Here is a 19,790-nt window from a genome sequence, read left to right as displayed (position 1 = left end):
CCGGTCGGTAATTGTTTGCAGAGAATCGATCACCACTTTTAAACACAGGAATAATGAAAGCTTTTCTCCAGTCACATGGTACCGAGTTAGTACAAAGAGATTTGTGGAAAATAATTTTCAAATAGTGTGATAGCCACTCCGCATAACGCTTCGAAAAAAGGTATGTGTGTTTCACCGGGCCCACTCGCCTTTTTTGAATCAGGAGACATAAGTTGTTAAATATTCCTTCTTTGCTGATAATGTTGTCTCCAATCGGTTCAGACAAGTGGCATGCCGTACTCACGTCTCCCCGGTTGCTTTTGCGTTGCGTGTAAACTGACTGAAAAAACGCACTGCAGGCTGTCTGCAATATCGCCCTCTTGGGTCAAAATTTCATTACCACATTTTAGTTCTTTAATTTTGTATCGTCTATCAGCCATATGAAGCCAGAACTTTCTATGCGAATGTTTAGGAAATGTACAGAGCTTGTGATTAAAAAAAATAATACTTAGATTCTAACAGCGCATCCATCAGTTGTCATCGTGCACGTGCTATTTCCGTTGAGTGATGTTGTCTTTTACGCAGTCTGTTTAATTTCCACTTCTTATGAACACTATCTCGCATTATCCAGGGATTACGCTTCTTATTTTCTTCACTCTGCTAGGCATGAATTCGTGAAGACAATGTTTGATTATACCTTTAAAATTCTGCTATAATTATTCTACAGTTTCCTGCGAGTATATGTGTTGAAATTGGCTAAATAAATACTCTATAGTGTGTAGAGAATAAAAGTGTCACCTGCCACTCGCGTAATCCTTCACCGTACAGTCTTATAAGATCTAATTCGCGACACACTTAATGTAATTGAAACAGAAACCATGTTGTGATCAGCAACAGTATTATCAACACATATCTCATAATCACCTATTGTATTTGATAGGTACACCAAGCCCAATATCGACCTAGACGATGACGTTACTCTTGTATAGTCACTGACTATTTGCTTTAAGTTCAGAGCAAACGATACTTCCGACTTTTCTCCACTGGCAGTGTCACAGGACTAGGCAAGGAAGCATCCCAATTAATACATGGTTGTTAAAGTCTCCGGCGGCCACTATAAGCCTGGAATATATATATATATATATATATATATATATATATATATATATATATATATATATATATATATATATATATATATATATATATATATTGGTAAGCTGGTGAAGCGCGCGCGTAGCAGCGAATTTTCGCGCGCAGCATACTTTTAAGCGCCGCTACTAGATGGCGAGCTGCGCTTTGACCTCTGGCGGCCAGGACGCGCCCACGACCGGCTCCTCCGTGTCCCTCCGCGGCAGTGCGCAAGTCGCCGGCGTCATCTGTGGGCGGCCAGGTTTCGCAGGCAGCTCCTATGGCTAATTTTTCAACTGCCGGGAGTGCGCATGACGTCGTACGAGGCTGCATTTTTAAGCTCACGTTTGTCGGTCACGCCGAGGAACACGGAAAACGGGCTGCAGGCTGCAACTTCGACGCCGACGACAAGTGCGGACGGCGATAGCTGAAGCAGAACAGTGGTTCGTTGCAACAAACAAAGAAAGTGTGCAAAGAAAATTCGACCAAACGGCCCGGTCCGGTGTAAGGATCTCAAGTCGTCAAACCTGATTTTAAAAAATAATGAGCCATTCCACTCCGTGAAGGTGGACCACCAGCGAAGCTGTGGAGCACACCACAAAGTGGTACACAGAATTTTGAAGAAAGGGACGAACCCATTTATTTTCATTATGGGCGGTCGTCGTGACGAAACGTACGCACACACATTTGTTTTTATGCATCAGCGCTCATTCGTGTTATACATTCGTTACATACAGTCGTGCTTTCATTTCGCAATATATTCAGGCAAAGATTTTGAGACCGAAATCACCGCACCAACTGGCAGTGGGACAGTAATGGCAGCACCTTCACGGAGGGAGGGGCGGTGTGGGAATGCTGGCCTGATGTGCCGCAACGGAGCCAGCTGTGCAAGATGACAACGACGAAGAACGCGCGAGGAGAACCACGAGCGCGTTTGCGCGGTAATGTCGAGAGGCACCGAGCCAGCTGTGGGTAGAAAACAATGACGAACGCGCGAGGAGTGGCAAGAACCATTGCTGATGATGGTAGTTTTTGCTCATATAGATTTGTTGACAGGCACGAGAAATGCACGGAATCGAAGGAACAAATAGCTTCGCTGTAAAATGTGCGTTTGTCAGACTAGTTTACATGGCAGTTAGTTCGTTTTGCCAATAATGAGAGGAACCGAGAGTTGCAGGAATGCTTAGCAGGACCTTGGTAGGATGGCCAATTTTTTTGCCCGGCAACCTTTTCTGAAAAGCTGTTCCACAGAACGCTCCCAAGAGCGCGTGGCGGCAACTGGCAAACGTGCCACGTTTTACAAGTTTAGAATGTGCAGAAGAAATAGAAGTAAGGTCTTTCTTTGAGCGAGGTGCGGAGCTCGGGCCGATGTCACCAGTCTTAAAAACAATTTCCGTGTCTAATAGATCTCAGTAAAAGGTGAGTAACGGTCTGTTCCATGCCACCGCTACAGTTCTGTGAATTCGCTGTTACATTGGATAAACGAGTATATCCATCAACGACCACCTCCTTGAACATGCGGCTATACTTTTGTCAGGGATGAGGCTGTCCGCGATGATCTCCGACAAGTGATAAACATTTAAAAGGCACTGCACACAGCGTGCGCGAGAAATTTTCGAAACATTTAGCGTTGGGCCGCATGCGCCAGCTCTCTGTTTCTCTGCCAATAGACCTAAGAAATAACCACATCAATCCTGCTGATGCATTTTTTTCCTTCTTTGGGTAAGCTTCCCTATTGCTTTATATGCTAGATTTATAAACTAAGCGTTAGGATGTTAGCGCTCTTTCTTTGCTGTGTCTCTTTCGCTTCTCCTGTGCTGCGCCGTTGAAATTCCTGCTGTTCAACACACACGCACCTTAGCATACAAATTGAAAGTAGCGTTCCACGTATACTCGCTAGATTTAACCTCAGTGGCCTTTACAATTCTCTCATAGCAGCGGGGTAAACTGTTCGCCAATCGTAAAACACATATATAATGCCCCGGACAATTTGCATACGAAATTTACTGGAAACGCTGCGGCTAACCCACGCCCTTTGGACTTCGACCATTGGGGGCGATCTCCACCACTCGAAAAGCTGGCGATGACATCAGCGTGACTTGATATGAGGGATCACGTGCACACAGCGGCCGCGTCGGCTGCTTCGGAAGCGCCGAAGCAAGTTGAAAACGAGAGCTTAAAGTCCCACCTGTGCTGTGGTTATGATTAAGCGGCGAGGGTAACCCGCTCCAGGTGTCTGCTTCACAATTAACACTTGAAAGTACTACTATAGATAGTGGCTGCCTTCGAAGACGTCCAACATGGCAGGTTGGTGCTCGATGCCGTAGTGTCGGACGTACGCGACGGAGCGCGGTGTGAGCCTTCACCTATAGCCGCGGGACAAGAAGCTGCGCGAAGCTTGGATCGCGAAACTTACAACAAGCAAGCAGCCATCGGATGCAACTCGGGTGTGCAGCAAGCACCTACCCGAGGAAGATTTCTGCTACGGCGTCGGGGCTGCGATGTTCAGTGAGTAGCAGAAATCGCGCACTGAGACGCTCGTCTACGCGTGCTTCCCGGCTAATGTCACAGAACTTTGATCAGTGAACATGTTGGTGCTAGATACTGGCAAGTTCACAGCAATGGAAACGCAACGGTAACAAACACATGGAAGAACGGCATGACATGTGCTCATGTTTATCTTAGCGCCAAACAATGAATGTACTGCATTAAGCAAAATAAGCAGCGGGAAATTGCTCGGTGAGAAGACCAATAAACATTCAGTGCGATGGAATTTGAAAAATAATGATATATAAACGCCCATGAATTTAAAACAAAAGAAAAAGATTGAATTGTCGCGATGGCATATCACAGGTAGCCGTAGGCGCCGAAGTCCCTAGATATAACGAAATTAATTTTGAACCGCTCTAATTGCACCCAAGCTATATTGGTTGCTTGTGTACTGTCAAATGCTCATATGGTGCGGCCTGAAACTCGCGACGTGGTGCGAATTCGCGCACGCAGCGAAAGCGAAACATTGTACGCGGACATGCATGCAGACGCGCAGTCGGTCGCTGCGAACCCGTGCAATCGCTGCATTGAGGCTTCATTCCGTTGTGCTCCATTTGGTTATACAGAAAGCTCACTATAGGAGCGTATTTCACATAGTTTCCTCTCAGGGACTGCGTGCCTTTGTTGACGTGTGGTGTTTAATGACGCAAGGGCCAGGTATGGGGTGCTATAACGTAAAACTATTCCAAACTTTTCTATTCCAATTCTGCTATCAGCCATCCACGATTGGTCAAAAACTTTTTTCAACCACCCCCACTTCACCTGTCTGTCACGCGACGTCACGAAAACCGCGATACCTCCCCATGTGATATGATGTGTACACACTGATTATGCATGATTTGACAGAAAAAAGAAAAACAGTTATTTCTGATTCGACCCCTTTTCGCCATTAGCCCTCGGCTATTGGTAAGAAGTCTTCGGGCTGCACCCTCTTCACCTGCCTGTCACGCGACGTCACAAAACCGCAAGAAGTCACCGCGTCAAAATGACGTGTACGTGATAAAGATGCATTAATATGCCGAACAAAATTCAGTTTTCTTCGGAATAGCCACAGGCTGCACCGTTCCGAAAGGAATAAAAGATAGCTGCCACCGAGCGCTCAGACACTGGCTACTCGCACCTGCCGGAGAGCATGGGTATATTTGCGTATAATAAACCTTCTTGTGTGGCCGTGTAACGTTTTCGAGCACTTTCGGCACGTTTACCCCCTCATTCTGCCAACTCTTCTTTGCTGAGGGTCCGTTTTAGGGTCATTCTTGAGCTTCCGTTGCATGCCGCCACGATTTTCGACCAGCCACCGCAAGCTAAGTAAGGGAAAGCCGACCAATCCTACACGCCGGCTCCACCCTCTTCATCCGGTTATCGACTTTCAGTGCAGTGGCTCGGCCCCATCGAATCCCTCTCCACCTGAGCGTTCTCCTCGCCTCTTGTCAGCCAATTAGATACGACAAGCCCCTCAGATTAGGCAATGTTATTCGTTCTTCAAGCAAACAAAAGTGACCTCCTATGAACGAGGAGAGCGTTTGATTGGTCTGTTCAGACAGCCCTGCGGGTGACCGCCCGGTGCTTGCGTTGGTGGTTACGCAAATTTGACGTCAGAAGATTGGAATAGAAACATATTGGAATAGTTTTACGTTATAGGGCCCATGGACAAAGAGTGCCATTTCAAATGGTAATTTTAGCAATGTATTGTGGATGGCTTGGGCAATGAATTTATCATGCTGAATGTGATATGGCTGTAAAAAGGCCTAAAAAACTAGCTGTAAATGGCGTAAAATATATACGTATTAAAATGATGGCGATGGCAATTGGGTTTCGTTAAATAGATGATGGAACAAAACGATACATAACAGTCACACCAGAACTTCAAGAGAGCCCTTGAGTCGAAAGGGTGTTAGTCGTGTGCTAAAAATTACCTGTCCAAATGATTTTTAAAGTATATGTTTCCGCTAAAAACTCTAAGACTAATTTCAGATTAAGAAACGGTTCATCGCTAAGAAAAAATAGGGTGAAGAGGTATATTTTCACTATATGCGGAAGGGAAATACTTCTTCCTCTGCGTTTCTATTGCAGGGCATTGAATAAGAACATGCAGCAGTGTCAGACTATTGCCGCACTTGCAATCGGAGGATTGGAGTCGGAAGAGCGCCCCCACTCCAGAGATAAGAGTGAGTACCGTATGTGTAGCCTATCCTTATGCGGCAAAGAAGTACTTCCTTATACCGTGCTCTTTTCCCACTTATCCAGTTCCCCAGTTTTGGTGCTATTATGTGAAGCTTATTCATTGCTTGTGTATCCCACTCGCCTTGCCAATGATTCCTCAGTTTACGGCGTAGGAAAGGCTTTATTTCTGTGGCAGGGATGGGAATATTTCCATCTGTGTCGCTAAAAATTACTGACGTAGCGCTTTCGTCAGCTGCTTCGTTCCCTTTTATACCTTTGTGACCAGGTACCCAGCATGTGACAATCACTTGATTGCACATATATAGGGAGCACAATAGGTTATACAGCTCATTCAAAACGGAATTCCTGTTTTCGTAAAATAGTTAGTGCTCTCACAACACTTAATGAGTCTGTGAAGAGAACAGCCTTAGCGACATTTGTCAGTCTTATGTGTTTAATAGCCAAGAGTATAGCGTATGCTTCCGCTGTAAAGATGCTTGTGTGTGGGTTGAGTGCCCCAGATGTTGAAAATGAGGGTCCAAAAGCTGCGTAAGCAACACCACCAGCAGACTTCGAAGAATCTGTGTAAAATTTAGCACAGGAATACTTCTCTTTAAGTTCAACAAAATCTGATTGTATGTGAGCATCAGGCGCTCGTTTCGATATTTTTAAGAGATGTCGTATTCGATAGTTTGCCACTCCCAAGGCGGACGAAGCCGAGTAGGAGCCATTAGGACATTCTCTAAACAAGGGATGCCTGTTTCTGCTGACAGTGCTTCCAATCGGAGGGACAGAGGAGGCCTGGTGGCTGGGCGGTTGCGGAATAGCCTGGCAGTGGACAAGCCGCTAATTGTAAAATGACATGGATGCTGAATATCTGATTTAAGTTTCAGGGCGTAAGAGAAAGCTAAGTATGCTCTTTGTAGATGTAGAGACCATTCGTTGGATTCAACGTACAGGCGTTCTACAGGACTAGTCCTGAAAGCACCTGTAGCAAGACGGATACCCAAGTGTTGAATCGAATCTAGCATCTTCAAGGCACTAGGCATAGGATAGTTATATACCATAGCACCATAGTCAAGGCGTGACCATATCAGACCTTTATACAAGCTCAAAAGGCACTTTCTGTCCCTTCCCCAGTACGTCCTGTTACGTCCAAGTACTGCTGAAGAATAATAGGTCAAAGGTGCTATTAAAAGGTGGGTAGATAACACAGTCGTTGGCTAACAGACGCAATTCACAGTAAATTCATGCTCGGAGGTCATTTATAAATACTAACATGAGAAGTGGCCCCAGGATGGTGTCTTGTGGGACAACGGAAAGTACACGAAAGAAGAGAAGTGGTTATTCGCAAGCAAAAATTGCTGTCGATTAGTTAAAAAGTTGCAAATCCAGTTATAAGCTAGCGGATCAAGAATTAAACGCGCAACATTTATAAGCAGCATGTTATGGGGGACCTTGTTAGAGGCTTCCTCTATATTTAATAACAACACGTCAACAGGTATGTTAAAGTTAATATTGGTGCTGACTTCGTTAACAAAAATGGCATGTTTAGTGTCGCAAAAGAGTGATTTTGGAAGTCCATGCTGAGAGGAAGTGAAAAAGAAAAGCGTTAGCCTTCAGGAACACCATGATATGAGAGATAAGAATGTTCTTCATTAGCCTAGTGGGAGAAGTAGTTCTGCAGATGCGGCAAGTTGCGGCAAGAAAACAGTTTTTTTAAAACTGGAGCGATATTGCCTATTTTCCAGTCCAGCGGCACCACTCTAGAAGACAGTGATTCTTTAAATATGGCCTTGAAAATGACGCTTGCAACCACTTTGGTGTTTTTAAGAACTTTGGCGTTACTTCCATCTATTTCAGTGGAAGATGTGGGCTTAACGAAGGCAAATAATTTCTTGATGCTGTCAAGTTCAAGAATCACATTTTGTATATACAGTGTAGCGGAAGCCCAGAAAATATGGGCGTTCACTGTCAGACTCTTGCGAATACAGAACAAACGACAGATGAAGTTGTGAAGGGGCATCCTCGTCTGGAATAGGTTCGCTATCTTGATCAAGCAATGACAATAGTTTCTGTAGTTTTGGTTTTAGCGGGGGCTGTTCGAAGCATCAATGGGAGTGCGATAATACACAATGCACGTTTAGTCTTGTCAGCGAGTGATCGGAAGGATTTATCAAGGAGTTTGTACTTTTCCCAAACAAGCGAGGTGTTAGTTTGCTTAGCCATCTCAAAAACTCTTTCCTTTGTTTTTCTTTGGGCACATTGTCGTAATGACTGTGATCTGTAATATGATATAATAAACTTGCTTACTCATTTACTTGATTTTTCTTGCTGAGGCTGTCTAGCGTGCGGTTAAACCAGGAAGGAGATAGACGTTGCACCACAGATATAACCGGAACACGTATTTATTAGTTGCAGGATTTCATTTTTAAATAAAGGTTGAGCGTACTAGAAGTTACAGCTTGAGTGATAGTGTGGACAAATATTTGGAAATACTGGTAAGCAGTATTTTTGTGACTTTCGTGGGCCGGGAACTAGCATATGTAATGTGGTCCTGTACAAAGGGCTGGAGGCCAGAGACCACATTTTCATGAGTTTTGATTGATTGTCCTGATGATCTCATTGTGTTCTCGCAACTTGACTGGATGTTCTCATTTGAGTGCCGGGATAACGGCTCTGGCTTTTGGCTCAACGTCACTTGAAGATCGCCGACAACGGGAGCTAAAACAGTTCATGCTTAAAACATTTCGGGCCGAACCATTCATATGGAGACGTATTAGCCAGCGAAGCTGTCGAAAATTGACCGAGCAACTATGGCCAAAATCCGCTTCCAGAACATTCTCTAGAATTTGGAATTCGTCCCGGTGAAACTCGAAGGAGGTGGCGACTCGTGCTTCTGCCGCTTGGACGCAGATTCGAAAAACGTCGCTTGAGGCTTACCAGCGGCCCCCCAGTGCGCGATCTTCATCGGTACCTTGCGCTTGACGCCGACGATTAGACTGTCTCGCATCTGCTCTCGCTGATGCGTTCTTGTGAGGTAAGGTCACTGGGCGCATTCTCCGCTTTCGCACAGGTCGTTGTCGTTGGTTATATTGCGTCTCTGCGGTCGACGCCTCTCCTCGTACTCTGCTTGTTCTTCGGCCGTGTGCGCCATGCTTGGTCTTTTCACGTTTTGCATTTTTGTTGGAGTGACAACTGTTGCAATAGCCTAGCTCTGCAATGAATGATCCGGTTCTTGTACACCGCTATGGCTACCGCGGAGCACATCCCCATGCTTCGCGCCACAAATGCCGCGTCGTTGTATTGGGGGCAGACGACAGCTGACGCAGCCGGCAGTCACGGCGGCCAGCGCGGGTGCATTCCGCCATTGCGTCGGTGCAGCGCGTGATGAAATCACGCGTCCTTTGTTTCTTCTGCGCCACACTATCGTTCGTTATCTTTTTGTTCACTTTACGGACGTTAGCCAGCCCAGGTACACCACTCACCCCCTACGAGACCACGCATACGGCTCATTCATACAGGTCCGCAGGTAAACAGCTTCGCTGTAAAGGTACCAGCTGTCCTGAACTGATTGCCTAGATATCTTGTACAACATGGTAGCGGCAAAATTTGGTAATCCTTCTGTTAATGTGCCATAGTTCCCGTTGTTCTAAAGCGTGATTGTCTTTCTTACTTTGTTGTGATGTCTAAGTCCTAATTTGTACGAACCATGGAATATAGCCTTATACCTGAGTGACGGTAGGAAAGTGAGGGCCTATAGGTTATCTGTATAACAAGCCAACTCGTGATGGAGAATGCCAAAAACGTGCTGGGATATGGCACGGCAATGAAGTGGACCAACGCAATCCCCACAACTGCAATGTGATTTCCAAGTCAGCCGCACCTTATAAAGCCAGATTCTTCCCAGCAGCAAAGGTAATACGCGTCCACGTTCTTTGACAACAACAATCAGCACAACAGCTCTCTAAGCTTTCTAACTCGTGGTTACATTGCACTGTCCCACGACATGCCATTTTCAATGCTACCAGGCTTAGGCTTGGACATGTCAAGGTGGTCTGCCGAAACTTGCTGCTATATCCTCAGTGCGCTGAACCTCACGCGAAGTACACTTGCCGGGCTACACGCCCCAAGGCAGATCATTAAGTAATTTCAATGCTTTGACCCCTCACAAATGCCATTCCAGTGATTTTGTCGGAACTTGGAACCACGCCAGCTCCAAGTGTGCTGAAAGTACCCGACGCCTTAAGCCCAGTGCTTGAATCGTTCGAACGGAGACATGGCCAACCATCATCCGCTTTCATGAAGTCAAGGAAGCGTCAGTCATCCAATGGAATGCAAGAGGGCTAAAGTGGCGTGTTTCAGACTTTCGTCAGTTTATGTACGCTAGTATGATCCTAATCGTTGCGATATGGGAGCTTAACGTATTGAAACCAGTCAGAAAATCGGGATACGAAGCTATCAGTCCACAACAGCAAATCCCCATTTTTATTCGTCGTGAATATGTGGGAGGCGGTTGGAAGAGGTATACTTGCCGCGGCTACGGTTACCACTGGGTGTCAGGAGCGGCCGATACCACGGCCACTCCGGTCGAGCGCACTAGCGTATTCCATTCTCGCGCTACATGCACCTGGGTAGTCTTGTTTTTCATCGGCTCTGGAGGCGATAGTCGCGCCCCTACAAGGCCCCGCTTCAACTGCGAAGCGCGATTGAAATTATTGCTTGCACGTGCATACGCGTCAAACCGGCTAAATGGTTTAATCGGAGGGAAGTGAATCCGGTCTCCAAAATCGGTTGTTCGGTTATCCGGATTTTGAGAAACGGATGTTGTGGATATCCGGTTTAAATGACCGGTTAGCGGGATATTCCAGTATTCCATTCTACTAGATTTTCCCGCTCAAATTATTCCGCCACTGAATTTAATTCAAGTGCCACACATTTATTCTCAACGCCAAATAATTTATCTACGTACCATATACTTTAATCCTAACACCAGTGAATTTATTCCAATGACGGATGTTCAAAATAATGACGAAATGTTATAATTTTGTGCCGGTCAAACATAACTGAACAACTTTCTTGATGAGCATTGTCATGTTACAAAAATGCCTTTCCCAGCGATACATGATCTAAAAAATGCACTCGTATGTACATTACTGCCATGAACAGGTCATGTAAAACGTAGTTATTTGATGGCTTTGCCACCATGCATTGAAACAAAGGGGCATTCAGCACCAAACCTTAATTTCTAAAGCTGACAAAAACAGGCTGAAAAGAGCTTCACGTGACCTCTCATCATTTTCTTTTCTACAAGGCTCGGTGACATGCATATAAATGAACGATCTTCGAACAATCTCTCCGATTATAACCAGGTAACGCATTTGAGATCACGTGGAAGAGGGTGTTACGGGATTTCACTTTACATTCGCCAGCATATTAGTAATTCACAACCATATTGACGTGGATATCAAACCATCGGCCTTCGAAGCAGCTCTGTGATAGTAACCACGAAGGGTACGGTAGTGCGCTAGACCATGTGGTAAAGAATGTCACTTGACCTGATGACTTTCAGGGGAAATGTTTGCAACCATCGCGGAAGCACTGCGTGCTAATAAAATATTATTTTTCTGTAAAGAAATTTCGAAAAAGTTGTCAAGCGAAAGCGCAGCGATGCTGGCGAGAAGATTACCTGACTTGTATCCTTTTGATGTTCATAGTGTCCTATAATATGGCACATTCTAGGTATTTGAGCACCTCAGTGCGCCGCGAAGCGCGCATATAGATAAAAATGGCGAACGGAAATATTAGAAGAAAATTAGGAAAGGGAGATTACAACGCTACACGAGTTCAAGCATTGCGTTGTTTGAAATAGAGAAATAATACCTGGATAATTCTGACCGATTTTCTCCTGTTCAAATATTCAGTTCTGTCGAGTGGCGAATTCCTGTGAAAGCTAGCACGCAACTTGTTTCAGCCGAAGTCACATGGCGAATATTTCAACAAAAATAGAAATGACCGTTGTTCACTATTACGCTTAGTCATGCTTCTGCTCACCTAGGGTTCGGAAAGGCACGTACCTCTTTTCACATAATAAAGAATTTCGTGCAGTGATAACTTACAATGTAGCTCAGCGTTTCCAGCAACAAGACCATATCAATAATTCGACAGCATCGTTAATGTGTGAAGAGCAACTACCAAAGCAAAAATTTGCAAGTATTTCAGGCTTCCTTTGTGTGTGCGAGGAAGCGAAAAAATGTCAAGCTTTACTAATTCATTTCTTCTATCAGTACCACATAACTTTCAAGGTAAATTCCTCTCGCTGTAAAATCTACGTCAATCAGTACAGCAGTCAGTCACCGTCAATGAATAGTTGCGTGAAGTCCCGTGATGCGCCTTTCACATGTGCTTCCGTGGTGTTGCGTGGCAAAAGACGCCCTGACTTTGATTTCCGTGCATTTAGTACGCATGTTGTTACGGTTCACAATGTGCGGCGATGAATGGAACGGATGGCAAGTACCTGATACGACGTGCGTGATCGTCACGCTCCTCGACATGAAATGACTTCTCCGTTGGGGGTGTGCGGCGGAATCATGCACCAGTGTAAATCCTACTCTCCTTTATCCTACGTTCTCCCCTCTATATCAGGGAGTGGTATTGCTCCGAATTCCTCTGTGAGGATTGGCCAGCGGGTTGACCAGTGTGTTGACGCGACGTTACCTACGCGCCCTACCACTACACCAGTGAGTGTTATTTCTCCGTATTACTCTGTGTGGGCTGACCAAGGTGTCGACGGGGCCCTCTACCGACGAGCAAAAGAGAATGAGATTGCCCAGATGTGCTGCATATACGGCAGTAAGCGAGACGCCACGAACACATATTCTCTGCCCGTGCGTGCAAGAGCACTCACGCTCAACGTTCACTCACCCCTAATGATGCATTACACTTCTGTTATTCTCTTTTATATTATATCGTCTTTCTTGTCGGACCCTCTCCGGTGCTCAACCTGGTTCGAATTCCAAGCAGACGCTGTTGAAGGTAACCGAAACTCTGTCCACCTGACGTCTTTATGTTTGTGAATCACCGAATGACTGGAGAAAGTCCCCTGAGGGCACGTGACAATCTTTATTACGTGGTTTGAAGGGCTCTTCGTGGGTACCATTGCACAGCTTCTTCGAAGACATTTAGTACAATATTCATGCCCAAATAGGTGAAAATAAATAAACGGTATTGTTACAGGGTTAAAAGTAGTGAGAAGTATATTTACAGAATATTTACAATAATTGTGGCAGCTGACAAGGCGTTAGAAAACGCGCGAAGTGCAGAGCGTCGTCTTCTTGCAACCAAGCTTAAAACGTCGTCTTCGTCAGCGTGTTACAAGAACCCCGGTGGCTGAAGCACCCACTCGGTGCTGGTTAGGAGGCGGGCGAGTGATACGACTTAAGACGCGCGACGTGGACCACGTCAGAGCCATGCTGAGCCACGCTTGGCTCTAGAGGGTAGATTTCGTACGTGACGTGAGTTACCTGACGCAAGACACGGTATGGGCCAGAGTAGCCAGATAGTAAGTTCGCCGAGACGCCGACGCGTCGCGACGGTGACCAAAGGAGAATCAGGGCGCCCGGTGTGTAATGGATGTCACGATGGCGGGCGTCGTATAAGCGCCGCTGATTGTCCTGCGACTTCACAAGTCGACGTCGGGCAATATGGCGCGCTTCTTGTGCTTCGAGTATGGCTTCACGAGCATACTCAGATATGAAATTTAAACTAGAAGGCAGAACGGTGTAGAAATGTAGCGTAGGGTCGCGGCCAAACAAGATGAAGAACGAAGAGAAGCCTGTGGTGTCATGGTGAGACGAATTATAGGCAAAAGTTACGAATGGAAACGCAATGTTCCAGTCATGATGGTCAGCGGATACATACATGGTCAGCATGTCAGTAAGGGTCTGGTTAAGACGCTCGGTTAGACCGTTCGTTTGTGGGTGATAAGCAGTAGCAAGTTTTTGTTTAGTCGCACACGAGTGTGGAATGTCATTGACACCTTTAGTAAGAAAGTAGCGGCCTCGGTCGTTGAGGAGCTATCGAGGGGCGCTGTTTTGAAGGATGACATTCTCAAGGAGGAAGTCAGCGACATCGGTTGCGGAGCTTGTCATAAGAGCCCGTGTGATTGCATATCGGGTAGCGTAGTCTGTTGCTACTGCAATCCACTTGTTTCCCGAAGCAGACGTAGGAAAAGGGCCTAAACGATCGACACCTACATGGAAGAATGGTTCGGATGGTATGTCAAGTGGTTCAAGGCGGCAGCAGGGACTGTGGTCGGCTTCTTGCGTCGTCGACAAAGGTCACAAGTAATGGCAGACGTCGCGGTATAGACCAGGGTAAAATAAGCGCCGACGAACGCGGTCATAAGGCCATGACACGTCAAAGTGACCAGCAGTCAGTACATCATGAAGCTGGGCTAGAACAGTCTGACGCATATGCTCAGGCAGAACGAAAAATCGGTTAGGGCCATTCGGGCGCATGTGGGAGTGGTACAGTACGCCGTCGTGAAGTTGAAACATGCCAAGGGAAGGATCGGGCGTCGTTGAAGTGAACCATTGAACAAAGTATTGTAAGGAGGCGCCCCGGCGTTGTTCCGCTCCAATATTGCGAAAAGCAGCCAGAAAGAGAATGGTAATAGGGTCGCAGAAACATCAGGTGGGGCGACAGGATGGCGCGACAAGCAATCGGCATCTTGGTGTAACCGGCCGTTCTTGTATGCAACTGAATAATAGTATTCTTGAAAGCACAGAGCCCAGTGGCCAAGGCACGCTGAAGAATTTTTCAGGGACGAAAGGCAACACAGAGTGTGGGGATCAGTGATGACTGTGACTTGCCGACCGTACAAGTAGGGGTGGTATTTTCCCACTGCCCAAACGAGAGCCAGACAGTCGCGTTCGGTGATAGAATACTTGCGCTCAGCAGGGGTAGAAGGCGTCTGGAGTAGGCAATAACACATCCTCGCCCTTCTTGTTTCTGTGCCAAGATAGCTCCAATGCCGTGGCCACTGGCGCCGGTACGGACTTCTGTTAGAGCTGACGCATCAAAGTGATCGAGAATGGGCGGGGAGGTAACAAGCCCAATCAACTTCGTGGCCCAAAATGAAGGCGGTGTCTTTCTTGAGGAGCTGATAAAGCTACGCGCAATGTCCGCAAAATTTCGGACAAATCAACGGAAGCAGGAGCAAAGGCCTAAGAAGCTGCGAACGTCCTTGGCATATTTTGGCACGTAAACGTCCTTCAATGCCCGTATTTTATTGTGACCAGGGCGCACATCAGAAGAATGGACGAGATGCCCGAGCACAGAAATTTCACGACGACCGAAGTGCCGAAGTGGCACTTTGACGAATTTAGTTGTAGCCCCGCTTGACGGAAAACAGATAGGATGGTCGATAGGCATTCGAGGTGCGTCGCAAAAGTCGGGCAAAAACGATCACGTCGTCCAGGTAGCAGAGGCAGATGCGCCACTTGAAACCGTAGAGGAGGGTGTCCATCATTCGTTCAAATGGGGCCGGGGCATTACATAGACCGAGCGGCATTACTTTGAACTGATAAAGGCCATCGGGAGTAATAAAAGCCGTCATCTCGTGGTCATGTCATTGACTGCAATTTGCCAGTAGCCGCAGGAAGAACACGAAGTGCTTCTCTTGCGGAACACATCTCGCCCATCTCTGTGTTTTTCTGGACTTCTTACTGTACATGTGGGGTCTACCGCCCCCTCCATCGCGGTGATGGATGTACAACACCCCGAGGATCCTCCCGGTTCCCGTTCACCCGCGGACATCGGTTCGAGGTAGCGAGGAAATACGTCGAGTGGTAGCGAGGACACAGAGCTGTACTGCGCATCAGGTGACGAGTCCTCGGAAGACAGCTTTCGACTTGTCCAGTACCGCAAGGCCAAACGAAGAATTATCAACTCATCTTCGGCGTCCAGCTCGAACACTGTGAAAACAGCTCCTCAGCGATGGCCTCACTCCATCCTGTTTGTGCCACAGAACGCTACCGACAACCTGCGCGTCCTCAACAGGCAAGCACTCTCTAGGTATCTAGAAAATACTGTGCCAAATGAGATCAAGGATGTTAGGATAAATACTAGGCGAAACATCCTGGCAATCGATGTGATGAACCCGAGTGCACTGACCATACTACAACATGTAACGCAGCTGGGAAACATCAAGGTCCGATCCATCGTGCCAACGAATGGTGCCACAATAACACGAGTCATATATGACATTGACAATGAAATATCTAATGCAGACCTCCCAATTCTCATAAAACCAGCAAGCGAACACAACGTGATTGTGCATGTTGGTCGCCTCGGCAACACACGTTGTGTGAGGATAACCTTCAAAGGCGACTGCCTTCCACCCTAAGTGAAGGTCGGCCACTTTCACCACCAGGTTCGACCATTTATTCCAAGACCAATGCAATGCTTCAATTGTCAGAAGATTGGACATGTGAAGGGTGTTTGCAGAAATTCGGCCGTGTGCCCTCGATGTGCCGAACCCCACTCAGAAGACAACTGCAGCGCAACCACGTTCAAGTGTCCTAACTGTCAAGGTGATCACTGCGCCTCTTCCAAAGGCTGTCCCCAGATCAAGAAAGAGATCACCATTCTTAAACAAATGGTGAGAGACAACTCTACCCACAAAGAGGCCGCTGTGAAAGTACGGCGAAGACGACGTCACAGACGAAGGTCTTCATGGCGGAAAACATCAAGCTTTCAGGAAAAGTCCCCTCGTCAAGCGTCATCATCAGCGGACGTTTCCAGCACTCCGAACACCAATGTTGGAAGGGAACTAACTGCCTGATCTCTCTCCACAAAGGAATGGCCGCCACTTCCGCGTACACGACCGCCAGAAGAGCCGCAGAAGAAGCCGCCCCCAGTACAGCAAGGTGCTGTATCCGAGGAGTCGCGGAAAACAGATGAGCAAGTGATAGCACTTATTAGGCCTTTAATGAATGCCATTCGCTTGCTGCTAAGCAACATGCACACACCGTCTGCCAGAAGCGTGCTTCAAGTACTGGACGCTATGAGTCCGGTGCTTGCAACCCTTGAGTAGATCATGGCTCCACAGCCACGGGCTTTTAGGGAAGAGGTACGACAAGCAGCTATTTTTCAGTGGAATGCCCGCGGACTCAGAGCGCGCCTTTCGGATTTCCGTCGCTTCGTGTTCGCCAATATGTTTCCCATTATCGTCATTTGCAAGCCGAACTTATCGAACAAAATCAGGCTTTCTGGATATGAATCATTCATGTCGTCAGGTGTTAATGAAAACAGTAAGGTTTTGGTGTTTATTCGCCGTGACCTCACCTACACTCATCAGCCTGTACCACCTAATGACAGTAATCAATATATATGCCTAAACGTAAGGAAAAAGAATCTGGCCTTCACTTTCGTAGACGCCTACCTATCTCCATCAAGTCGATTTGATTAGAAAAGACTACGAGACATCCTTTCCTCAACTTCCAATCCCTGGGTCATCACTGGAGATTTCAACGCCCATCATACACTCTGGGGAAGTCCGATCATCAACGCAAGAGGCAGAGCTCTGGTATCTTTCGCCTACAGTAATGAACTTTGGCTGCTGAATGATGGAAGTCCTACGTTCTTACGTGGCTCCACGCACAGCAGCTGTCTTGACTTGGCCTTCGTCTCACGAAGCCTAGTCAGATGTGCAGGGTTGTTTGCGGACATAGAGACGCATGGAAGCGACCGTATCCCCACGTACATTAAGATCAGAGGATTGACCGCTTCCAAAATACGGGATACGATCCAAAGAGTGGACTGGCCTAAATTTCAGTCTATTATGGAAGAACACTGTGACGCAAATCCATCTTTCGACTTGGAAGAGGCAATCAAGAGCGTGGTGCAAGACACTATGCGTACTCTAACATGCTCCTCGAAACTTAATGATTTTGATGTGGAACTAGAACGACTTCGAGCAATCCGACGACGTGCAGAACGAAGATACCGACGTACGAAAACAATGGATGATCTACGGACCGCCAGGCGCACGCAAAAGAAGATACAGCGCCGGTTAGACAAGCTCGAATCGCAACGTTGGGCTGCCTTCTGTGAGTCGCTAGATCCACGCAAGCCTTTATCGCAACTATGGAGAATGGTGCGTGGACTGCGGACACTTCCCGTACAGCGATTCCCATTCAAGGCACTTGCCCTTTCTCAAAAGAGATCGGAGATTGACGTGGCAGAGGATTTCTGCGCCAGATTATCCGGCCAACTCACAGCTACCAACATTCCATCGCCTTCGAGCAGCTGTCCGCCACCACGTGATCACCGGTTGGATCTACCATTCTCGATCCACGAACTTTAAGGCAGCATTAGCTTTGTGTAGCCGCGCATCAGCGCCAGGACCTGACGGAATTTCCTACCGAGCTCTGTGTCACCTGGGGGAGCGAGCGAGAGGTGTTCTTCTTGAGGTGTACAATGAATCTTGGAGAAATGGCACGCTACCAACAACCTGGAAGACAAGTCGCCTTGTTCCACTGCTGAAGCCTGGCAAGTCGCCGTTGGATCTCTCATCATATCGCCCGATCGCTCTGGTGAGCTGTGTGGGCAAAGTAATGGAGAGGATGATCCTAGGACGCCTGGAATGGTACTGGGAGTACCACAACACCTACCCAGATGCCATGGCGGGCTTCCGACGCGGTCGATCATCGATCGATAACGTCGTCGACCTGGTGACCTACATTCAACATGAGAAACGCCGTAAGCGTCTCTTGTTACGACTTTGCACCGCTGCACCACTATTACGACTTTGTGGTCCCGTAGCGCTCGTCACCCGTTTTGTGACAGAGCGTTGGTAGCGAAGACTCCGAGCCAGGCGTCGATGAGAATAACGAAAGGGATTTTATACATTATATACAGGTCATTGTACAGGACAAGATCGGATCGGCACTGGGCCGAGAGCTCACACAAACGCGACTGTTCCCGCACGGCGACGTCCGGCGAAAACGCGTGACACATCTCACCCCAGTCGGGAGCGACACTGTCTCCCGGTGGGTCGGCGGATCCTGTTTTCGAGGCGGCCTCCTCGCCGCTTTATAATCCCCGAGAACCATTGTCACTCAAACGGCCCAATACAAAGTCAGCACACAACGGTCGTCCGAGAGGTCCAACCAGCGACCGCGCTGGCCACCCAGTTCAAAGTTCGCGCGCGCGGTCACCCCCAGGAAGAGGAAGGTGCGGCGCCGGGCTGTCTGGCACACGCTGACACGTCTGAACACGTCGCCTGTCGATGCTTCTCCCGCAGGACACCGCTGCCTGACGGATCAGCATCTTGACTTGTGAAGGGAGAATTTGGGCGCTCGCAGGATAAATTCCGCATCTTGCAGATTCGGAATCCGGGCTTGTGGTAATGGCACAACAGCATCCCCGTCCTCAGATAAGGCGCCGGGAAGACGAGCTGCCTCCACGTGGCTCGGATGCCAGGCGCGCACGTTCGTCAGGCTCGTCCAAGTTCACGTCCAGTGTCGGGACGCCAGGTAACTTCACGTGCCCAGGTCCGACTCGCCAGGACAGGAGCTCTGCTTACCGCGTTGTCGCCAAGGCACCTTGACAAGCTCCGCTCGGGTCATTCCTAAGCCCTTGCTTCTCACCACTGGTCCCGGTTGGTCGTTCTGCAGCTTGCAAAACCGACCGGAAAAAGGCAACACCCAACACGAACAAGTGCCCTCTGTCTCCCGTCAAACACCAGACAAGGCCATAATTCAAATCAACCTAACTAAATTGCTATCCCTCTTTTTGCTCCCGCTGCAACAAGAGGCAGGTGTACGATCTAGTACACAAGGATCAAACAACCAGTTTTCAAATCAACAACACACAAAAATATCAGGACAATTAATAATCAACAATAATAATGACAAATAGAATGGTCCCCTTGAAATCACTTGGACCGAAAACATACTACT

The 19,790-nt window shown here is 47.5% G+C and overlaps 1 long non-coding RNA gene across 1 annotated transcript in view; it reads left to right on the top strand.

Annotated features, from left to right (window-relative positions):
- The first annotated feature begins 2,428 nt into the window (after positions 1–2,428).
- Positions 2,429–19,790, top strand: part of LOC135900214 (uncharacterized) — a 38,724-nt gene continuing 21,362 nt past the window's right edge. The window contains exons 1-2 of the long non-coding RNA XR_010563831.2: positions 2,429–2,529; positions 5,734–5,828. This is a non-coding gene — a long non-coding RNA (uncharacterized lncRNA). The remainder of the gene's footprint in view (positions 2,530–5,733; positions 5,829–19,790) is intronic.

Source organism: Dermacentor albipictus, chromosome 4 (assembly GCF_038994185.2).
Source record: "Dermacentor albipictus isolate Rhodes 1998 colony chromosome 4, USDA_Dalb.pri_finalv2, whole genome shotgun sequence".
Taxonomy (NCBI): Eukaryota; Metazoa; Arthropoda; class Arachnida; order Ixodida; family Ixodidae; genus Dermacentor; species Dermacentor albipictus.
Note: the sequence above shows the minus strand (reverse complement) of the source record. Positions and strands in the feature narration are given on the sequence as shown.